Source organism: Protopterus annectens, chromosome 7.part0 (assembly GCF_019279795.1).
Source record: "Protopterus annectens isolate FY-2018-M chromosome 7.part0, PAN1.0, whole genome shotgun sequence".
Lineage (NCBI taxonomy): Eukaryota > Metazoa > Chordata > Ceratodontiformes > Protopteridae > Protopterus > Protopterus annectens.
In genome coordinates, this window is record NC_056739.1 from 1,005,349,418 (window position 1) to 1,005,357,624 (window position 8,207).

General features: G+C 35.9%; 1 protein-coding gene across 1 annotated transcript in view; it reads right to left on the reverse strand.

Moving 5' to 3' along the window:
* The window catches only part of GRM7 (glutamate metabotropic receptor 7), a 3,543,572-nt gene that overhangs the window by 168,970 nt on the left and 3,366,395 nt on the right, over window positions 1-8,207 (reverse strand). The window lies entirely within an intron of this gene.

Sequence of the window (8,207 nt, forward strand, 5' to 3'; positions counted from 1 at the left end):
CCTTCTGGGCTTTATTTCTATTCCTGATTAATTTCCTATTAGTAGGATAGAGCCAACGAGCAAGGTTGTTTTGCACTCTTTTAGGTGTAAGGTGGGCCATGGTGTTTAGCAGTTCCATAAATATTTTATTAAAATAGACAACATGATATAGTGGCAAGATTTTTAGGTTGTTCCAGTTATAAGATCGTAGTGAGGTGTTTAACAGTTGTAGGTTAAAACTGTCATATTGTGAGAGGATTTATGTATGTGTCCCATGGGAGAAGTATGGTGTTGTCTTCTGGCATATATGTGGCAGGTGGTCACTAAGTGTGCTAACCAAGGTGCCATGGGAGCGCATATTTTTACACTGACTTGTTAATAACCAGTCCAGTTTGGATGCTTTGCCATGTTTCAGGTTACTTCTAGTTGGATCCATGATAAGTTGAGAGAAGCTGCACAGGTATATAGTAGAAGATGTAATCTTGGCAGGTTGTGTTAAAATAGCCTAGTATAATTGCCACTGTGTGTACATTATCAGATAGTCAGCACAGGATGTCCTGTAATATGCTAATATTGTCTTCAGGTGGATATAAAGGGTTGCAAAACATATAGAGGGCTATGATCAGGTTGCTGATCCTAACGGACTTATTATGTGCTCAAGACATGGATGCCAAGAAATGTTCTGGCATCCATGTTGAGAACATCAGTCAGGTAGGATTGGAAAGCTGATCATAGCTCCTTGGGTTGCATGGAGCTTTATCTGCTCCATGTCCTATTAGTCAAAGCAAACACAAAAAATAATGCTAAGTGTTTTGTCAGCTCTCAGAGTCATAATGCACTTAGTGACCACTGTCAGAAAGGCAGTGTAACACAGTCCATTTCATTTACACTGACCTTTCCATGCTTCTCAAGTGTCCACATTTTCAGAGAATGCCCAGATATTTTCTTGATATATTTGGTCTTTTCCTCACAACATCTGTGATTTTTGGACAAATTACTGAGGACTGAATTACTAAAATAATGATATACATTTATGTTTCAGGCTTTGTATCCTTCAGAAAAAGCAGGCCTCTTTGAAGGACACTGTACTTGCATTTTATTTCTCTTGGTTATCATCTTTTTATATATATTGTGTGGCTTAATTATATTTGAAGCAAGTGATTCCAAATTAGAAATTGTAAAAAGTAAGATTTTGCATGTAAGTGCAATATTCATACATTCCTTTCTTTCATCTCCCGCCTCACATTCCTAGAGTGTGGTTACAAATTGATACACTTTCTTTCACCTCCCTCTTCACATTCCTAGAGCATGGTAACAAAGTTATAGCAACTTTCTTTCAACGAGGAAGTCAAGGACACATTGTTAGTATGACTAGCAGGAAGAAACAAATCTTTTATTCCTTGTGCTGTCATTTGCTGCTCAATACTGGTAATTTTAATGCTGAGCTCTAGACAACTTAAACGGGGGTACTTAACATTTAACTGATTTATCTTTTCCTAAATATTGGAACATGGTCACATTGCCCCATGCACTACATTGTTTAAAAGACTTAGTACTAATTGAAGAGGGAGGGTATGGGAGATAGGAAAGCTGAGAGGATGTTAAAATGGGGGTGGGGGGCTCTGTGTTACTGATACTCTTTTTAGCCAAATTCTGTTATTGCTAGTAGGTCAGTGTAGTGATATTTTATCCATGTATGTAGCTCTGGAATTTTGTTTACAATGCTTCTGAGCTTCATATAGAGCAGATTGAGGTTCGTTTTTGCTATTTCTTATTTTGTCAGGAGAGGAGTTTAGGTTTTCAGGCAGGACTGGTTTATTATTTTTGGAATAACTTGGTGTCGGAGAGGGTCCAGGGCTGGGGTGATTGCCACCTGCTAACAGTAGATTCAGTACTAAAGTTTTATGAATGTGTTGTTTTAGTTTATATGGAACTGCTGGTGATAGTTTCTTTGAACTTTTTTTTGCATCTAGCACCATTGTAGTTTGGTCAAAATGGCAATCTGAGATGATTTTGTGACTGCAGAAATTTGTTTTTATTTAGTTTAACTTTTATTAGTGGGGTTTGTATTACTCTTAAATTATATAGGTTAACTTCATTATTGTTAGAGGAAGCTTATGTCTATGAGGCAAGGAAAAATATATGTAACAGCTACACAAAAATAGTGTGTGGTGGAGTAGAGACTGATGCACCATTAATGGGTGGGTAACTAACAGACAGATAACACTAGAAAAGTCACTATTAAACTGGGAGCAGAGTTAAGGGGTTGGTGCAGATTACATCTCAAGTCATATGTGCATACCTGTAGTGGTCCATACAGCAACAGGTCAAACATCAATAAAATTATCTGAGAGGACTTAAGAATATTTGTAGTAATTAATTAAAAACAATAATGTACAGAGCTCTTAATGCAGGCTGAAAAACTAATGTTCAACCTGGTTACCATTGTTTTTTTTAGCATGCTTAATTCTTTTTTATTTAATTAAATCATATGGTAACATATATGCATGTATGTATGTATGTATGTATATATATATATATATATATATATATATATATATATATATATATATATATATATATATATATATAACAATATTTATGAGTCCTGTGACAGGAAAACTTTGTTACCATGCTCTAGGAATGTGAGGAGGGAGGTGAAAGAAAGTGTATCAATTTGTAACCACACTCTAGGAATGTGAGGTGGGAGATGAAAGAAAGGAATGTATGAATTCTGCACTTAAATGCAAAATCTTACTTTTTACAATTTCTAATTTGGAATCACTTGCATCAAATATAATTAAGCCACACAAATATATAAAAAGATGATAACCAAGAGAAATAAAATGCAAGTACAGTGTCCTTCAAAGAGGCAGGCAGAGCAGTCATTATTTGCAAACAGTTAAAATATGTGTTTTGTAGTGGTAGCTACTTCATTGTTCCTCTGTGTAGGAATGAAACTGATGTAATCTAATTATGCCTGTTTTCTGTGGCAAAGGAAAATGCATAACCAGATGAACCATGGATTTCTGTAAAGTAGGGGTGAACAGAAATCTGCACTGGACCTGAAATAAGGAAATAGGTTTTGGTTTCTGTAAATACTGAGCTGATCAGGTATATGTAGATGCTTTCTACAGTGTGCACATTGAGCATTTTAGGAACTTAGAGAAGTAAAGGTCCAGTACACTTTAAGCCTGAGGCAGAGTTATTTATCTAGCTTAGAATCCTTAAATATTCTGTCTGCACAACTAACTGCTACTTTAATTTCTTCATGCATGGTTTGAATCTCTGCATATTCATTATGTAACAGCACCATATTTTATCATTTAAGTTTTATTTATTCACTTTTGTGCCCTTGTGCTTGGTCTTTTAATTGGTCTGGTTAATTATTTATATTTGTATTATTACTATTTATCTGAGAAGTAGGTTGCCTTATTTGGAACTGTATGTTGATAGGCCTATGGCCTTCACATTCAGTTAACTAGATGATTTGAATGTACCAATGAAATATCATATTTTATGATAGGCTAAATCAAGAGCTAAGGTTGCCAGTGTGTTTTGTCTCTGGTTTACAGAGAAAGAGTGGTGAGCAAGAAAGCTGTGGTCTAGACCACATATCTAGCACTACAAGTGATAAGTATTCAGTCATTGATTGTAAATGGAATTTAAAAAGATTACCTGGAGGAGAAAGCCTCTTCCTGATTCCGAGATAGTGCTACTGCAGCATTGCACCATAAAAAGGTAAAGCACCATGATGTGCTGTCTTTGTGACATACCACAAATGTTATTGAGGCATTCCAGTGGAGTGGACTGTGTTAATTGGCCATATGCTCTCCCCCCAGAAATGCCATTCATTCACCCATTGCTTTTTATGGGTAAGATCACATTAGAGGTAACTGCTAGGGAGTTTAGCAGCAAGGCAGTGACAGAGGTGTTACGTGTCTGTGTGACTGCACATCTGAGTTTATGACTAGACTCTGGTGAGTGTGTGTATGTGAGGGGGCATTTCAAGTAGCTTTTAATTTTAACTGCAACTCTAATTCCCTTCTGTTCTAAAATAAATTTAAAGTCACCTCCTGCGCTGTTGAATCCAAAATAAAAAAAAAACTTGATCTAAAATTTTTATATACTGCAATATGTATATATAGTGTTAACTAAATGCTGGTTCTTTAACCCATAAGCACTCTCATAAATGAATCTGTTAAGAATCCTTTCAGTTTTAGCAATTATAAATGCATGACAAGACTCACAAATTGCAATATAAACAAGATGCCTATAATTCTACTGTACACTGTTATTGTGATATAGTCCTTCATGAATAAATGTTATTGGTAAAACATAAGTTCCATTTTTTTCAAGAGATTTACTGTTAACTATGTGGAATTCTTTCCAATATATTTTATAAATTAATTTTTTTAAAGTCTTTTATCCACTGATTTATAAACCTCTCCATGATCTTTCAAGAATTAACTGTCTTCAGCTATAATACTTTTATATGATAAGATCAACCGTGTAACTAATTCTGAAAGCATATTTCTAGAAATCAACATTGACCGCTATTAGGATATCTGTGTTTAAACTACCCTTTAAAATATATTTAAAGCACTGTGGCTTACTATCTCAAATTTGTTCAAAAATCTCCTTTACAAACTCTCTCTGATAGTCCCCTTTAATAAACAGATAGGTTCATAGGTTCATAGATTAGTACTAAGCTAACTGCCCTTGTGAGCCATTTTAAGCCTAGCCAGTTATCCCTTGTGAGACTCAAACCCTGTACCCAGTGCTTGCAAGGCAAACACCTTAACCATTAGGCCACCCTCCCAAGATCAACAACTCCAAACTGAATTTCTCATTATATGAAATAAGTTTACTTAATCTTGCGTCCTGTTCTCCAATCAAATCTCTATTCACCTTCTGGGGGTGTAGACTACAAGCAGGCACATAGTAGGTAGCAAATGTAGCCTTTCTAAAAATATTGTACATGATATATTTCAAAGCTAAATCATTTCTCATATTGAGAGTCAAAAAATTGATTTGCTTGTCAGACTACCTTAACTTAAAAGACAAAAATTATCTTGACTTCTGTCAGATTTTTTACAATCTCATACCACAACAAATGAATGTTATCAGTGAGCCAGTATGTGCACACATGTACACACACACACACACACACACACACACACACACACACACACACACACACACACACACACACACACACAGTATATATCAAGACTATTTAACACAAACCACAAATCAGTTAAAAAATGTAATAGATGCATCATTATACCTGAAGAAGTAGCACTTAAGAAAGTCAATACCCACGGTGTGTGAGATTAAACTGTCTAAACTGTTTGTGTTGAATTTTATCAACAGTAAAGTATCCACAAAGCCATTTATTTTAATTCAGTTTAAAAAGTCTTTTGGACTCCTAAAATGAATGGTTTCCATGCCAATTGATGTCATGATTGAAAGTAGTGCTAAGGGGAACACATTTGCCACAAAAGCTGGCGCAATGGGTCTAAACCTAGAACTCTTTAGATTATTATCAAGCTTAAGCATCTCAAAAATTAACATCAGGACAATCTACTTTTAAAAAGGAACATGTATTGATATTAATTCTTCTGCTGTTTAAAAATAAAATCTAACTATCAATACACCTTTAAGATGTCATTATATATCTGTATGTAACCATTTATAAAAAGATGACTCATTCAATAATTCCAGCATCACTAGCATGTACCTATTTTTGCTCATTATCACCCCCATCAACATTTATAATAATTTATAAAATGGACATAAGGCTTACAAAGCAAACTTTTCAAATGTTTCTTTTTACAAAATAAAAAGTAAAATATTTCATTTTAGGTTATATTAATAAGCAAAACTTTAGTTTCATGGATGTGGAACACTTTGTTTCTATTATTTCATTTTTCATATTTTGTTGCCTCATGGACACTGAATTAGTTGTGTTTGGTTGAAATGATTTTAGCCTGACCACACAAATTGCTTTGTCAAACTTCAGTTGATAGAGAAGAAATAAGTACCCAAGGTTCAAAGTAAGCTGTTGATATTTCAGTATATTTTGAAATATCATTCATAGGATCAAAGGAATTTACTAGGCTATTGGCCCTGAGGTCATTTTAAGCCTAGCTAAGAGTTTAGCCCATGTTTAGACAAATCAGTACCCAATTCCCCTCTTCACCAGGGACACTGGTGGGATCCCAGGGGTATATTTTCTGTTTCCCATCCAGTTATCCGGGTTGCACTTAAAAGGGGTAAAGAGGTACTCTGCTTGATGTGGAGAGGGAGTCTATTTCATAGATGGGAGGAGTCTCTCAGACACAAATCTGTTCCACCAACAAGTCTTGTTGATGTCACAGACCAGGTTGAGGCCATGCATGCAGGATACTTGAGTGGAGATTGGCATACGTATATACAGCAGTCCCATCAAGGTAGGGATCGTGATCACCTTGAATGCTAGACAGAAGTCACCTCTGAGGAGTCTGTATAAAACTGAGTAGAGGGATAGGGCTTTTAGCCTGTTTATGGCAGATGTTTGAGGCCCTGGAGTCTCCTGGTGAGTAACCTCTGTGGTCTCTCTAGCTGCTGCATGTGCTTTGGAGGTACATGTTTATTTAACAAATGTTAAATAAACAGTGGGCTCAGAATGATGATTTGAAGCATTGGTTGTGAAAAACATTATTTTTTCTACTTCATGTATATTCATTTAAGGAGCATCTTCCATGGAATCATGCCACAATGCCATACATGCTTAACAGACAAACTTCTAGAGTTTATTTGTAATCTGTGTGAAATTTAGTTGAAGTGTCATCTACAAAATGCAGCAACAACATACAAAATGTGTTCTATTGAGGTATAAATGTATATTACATATATATGTAGATAAACAACTAAACTTTACCATAGTTGCTGGCTTTTAGCTGTACAGCCTGAAATGCCGCAGTCTTTTCTTCAGTCTTAATTGATTTAATATAAAAATACTGGGTAGTTTTGAGAAACATGTCTTTCAAACAAACAGAGATATGTTTTTCCATTTATTAACTCAGTAAATTATGGGAATATACTTCATCTTTGAAATTAGATGCAAAGTAAAACAGTATTACCTATCGTGAAGTTCAAAATTACAACAGCCGCTCAGTGTTGATGGAAGATAATACAATTTAAACAGCATGGCTAGCACACAGCATTCCAGGATGCAAAATATGAAATCAAAGGAAAACATTACAAAATATGAAAGTAGTATATCTTTCTGCAAACAGGGTGCATACCCTGAATGTTATAGTTTGTGAGTTTTTTCCACAAACATCATCAAATTGGTCTCCCTGTATTTATGTGATCCATGAGTCAGAGCCCTTGAATTACTAAAAAAAAAATATGAAAATACACACATCCAACATCTCTGCTCTCCCTTAAAGCTGATTTTTGCGGGTGAGAGAAAGCTTACCTGCACTGATTAATGTAGGAAGTTACCCCCGCAGCACACACGCACACACACATGCACACACACGCACACACGCACACACACACACACACACACACACACACACACACACACACACACACACACACACACACACACACACACACGCGCACACACACACACACACACACACACGCGCACACACACACACATACACACACACACACACACACACACACACACACACACACACACACACACACACACACACACACACACACACACACACACACACACACACACGCACGCACACGCACACGCCCACTCTCACTTTTTTGTTTCCTGTTGTGATCTGTGCTGGAAGTCACGTCAGATAAATGAACATCAGCTCTCTGTGCATCATACGTTTTAAAAAGATAACTAACATAGGTTATATGAGTGCTTAGGTGACAAACAGTGAAGAAAGGAAAGGAAGTGATATATATAATATGGATGCTTTCCTGAAGTGTAAATTAGAATAACAAGAATGGAAGGAAGAGGTGGTGTAGACATGCGTCGCACCTCTGAGAGATTGCTATTTTAAAACTATCAGGATGTCTAGTTCACGGGTCAAGTAATAAACTCTAGATCTACGAAGAACTTAATGTACGTTGGGCAAGGAATAAAAAGCTAGGAAACTAAAGTTTTACATGTTTAAGTATGACTCCATTACTTGGGTAGCGCTGATAGACCAACGTTTTTCTGTCAGTGTCAATGTAGATTTATATGATACCAGAGATTCAGT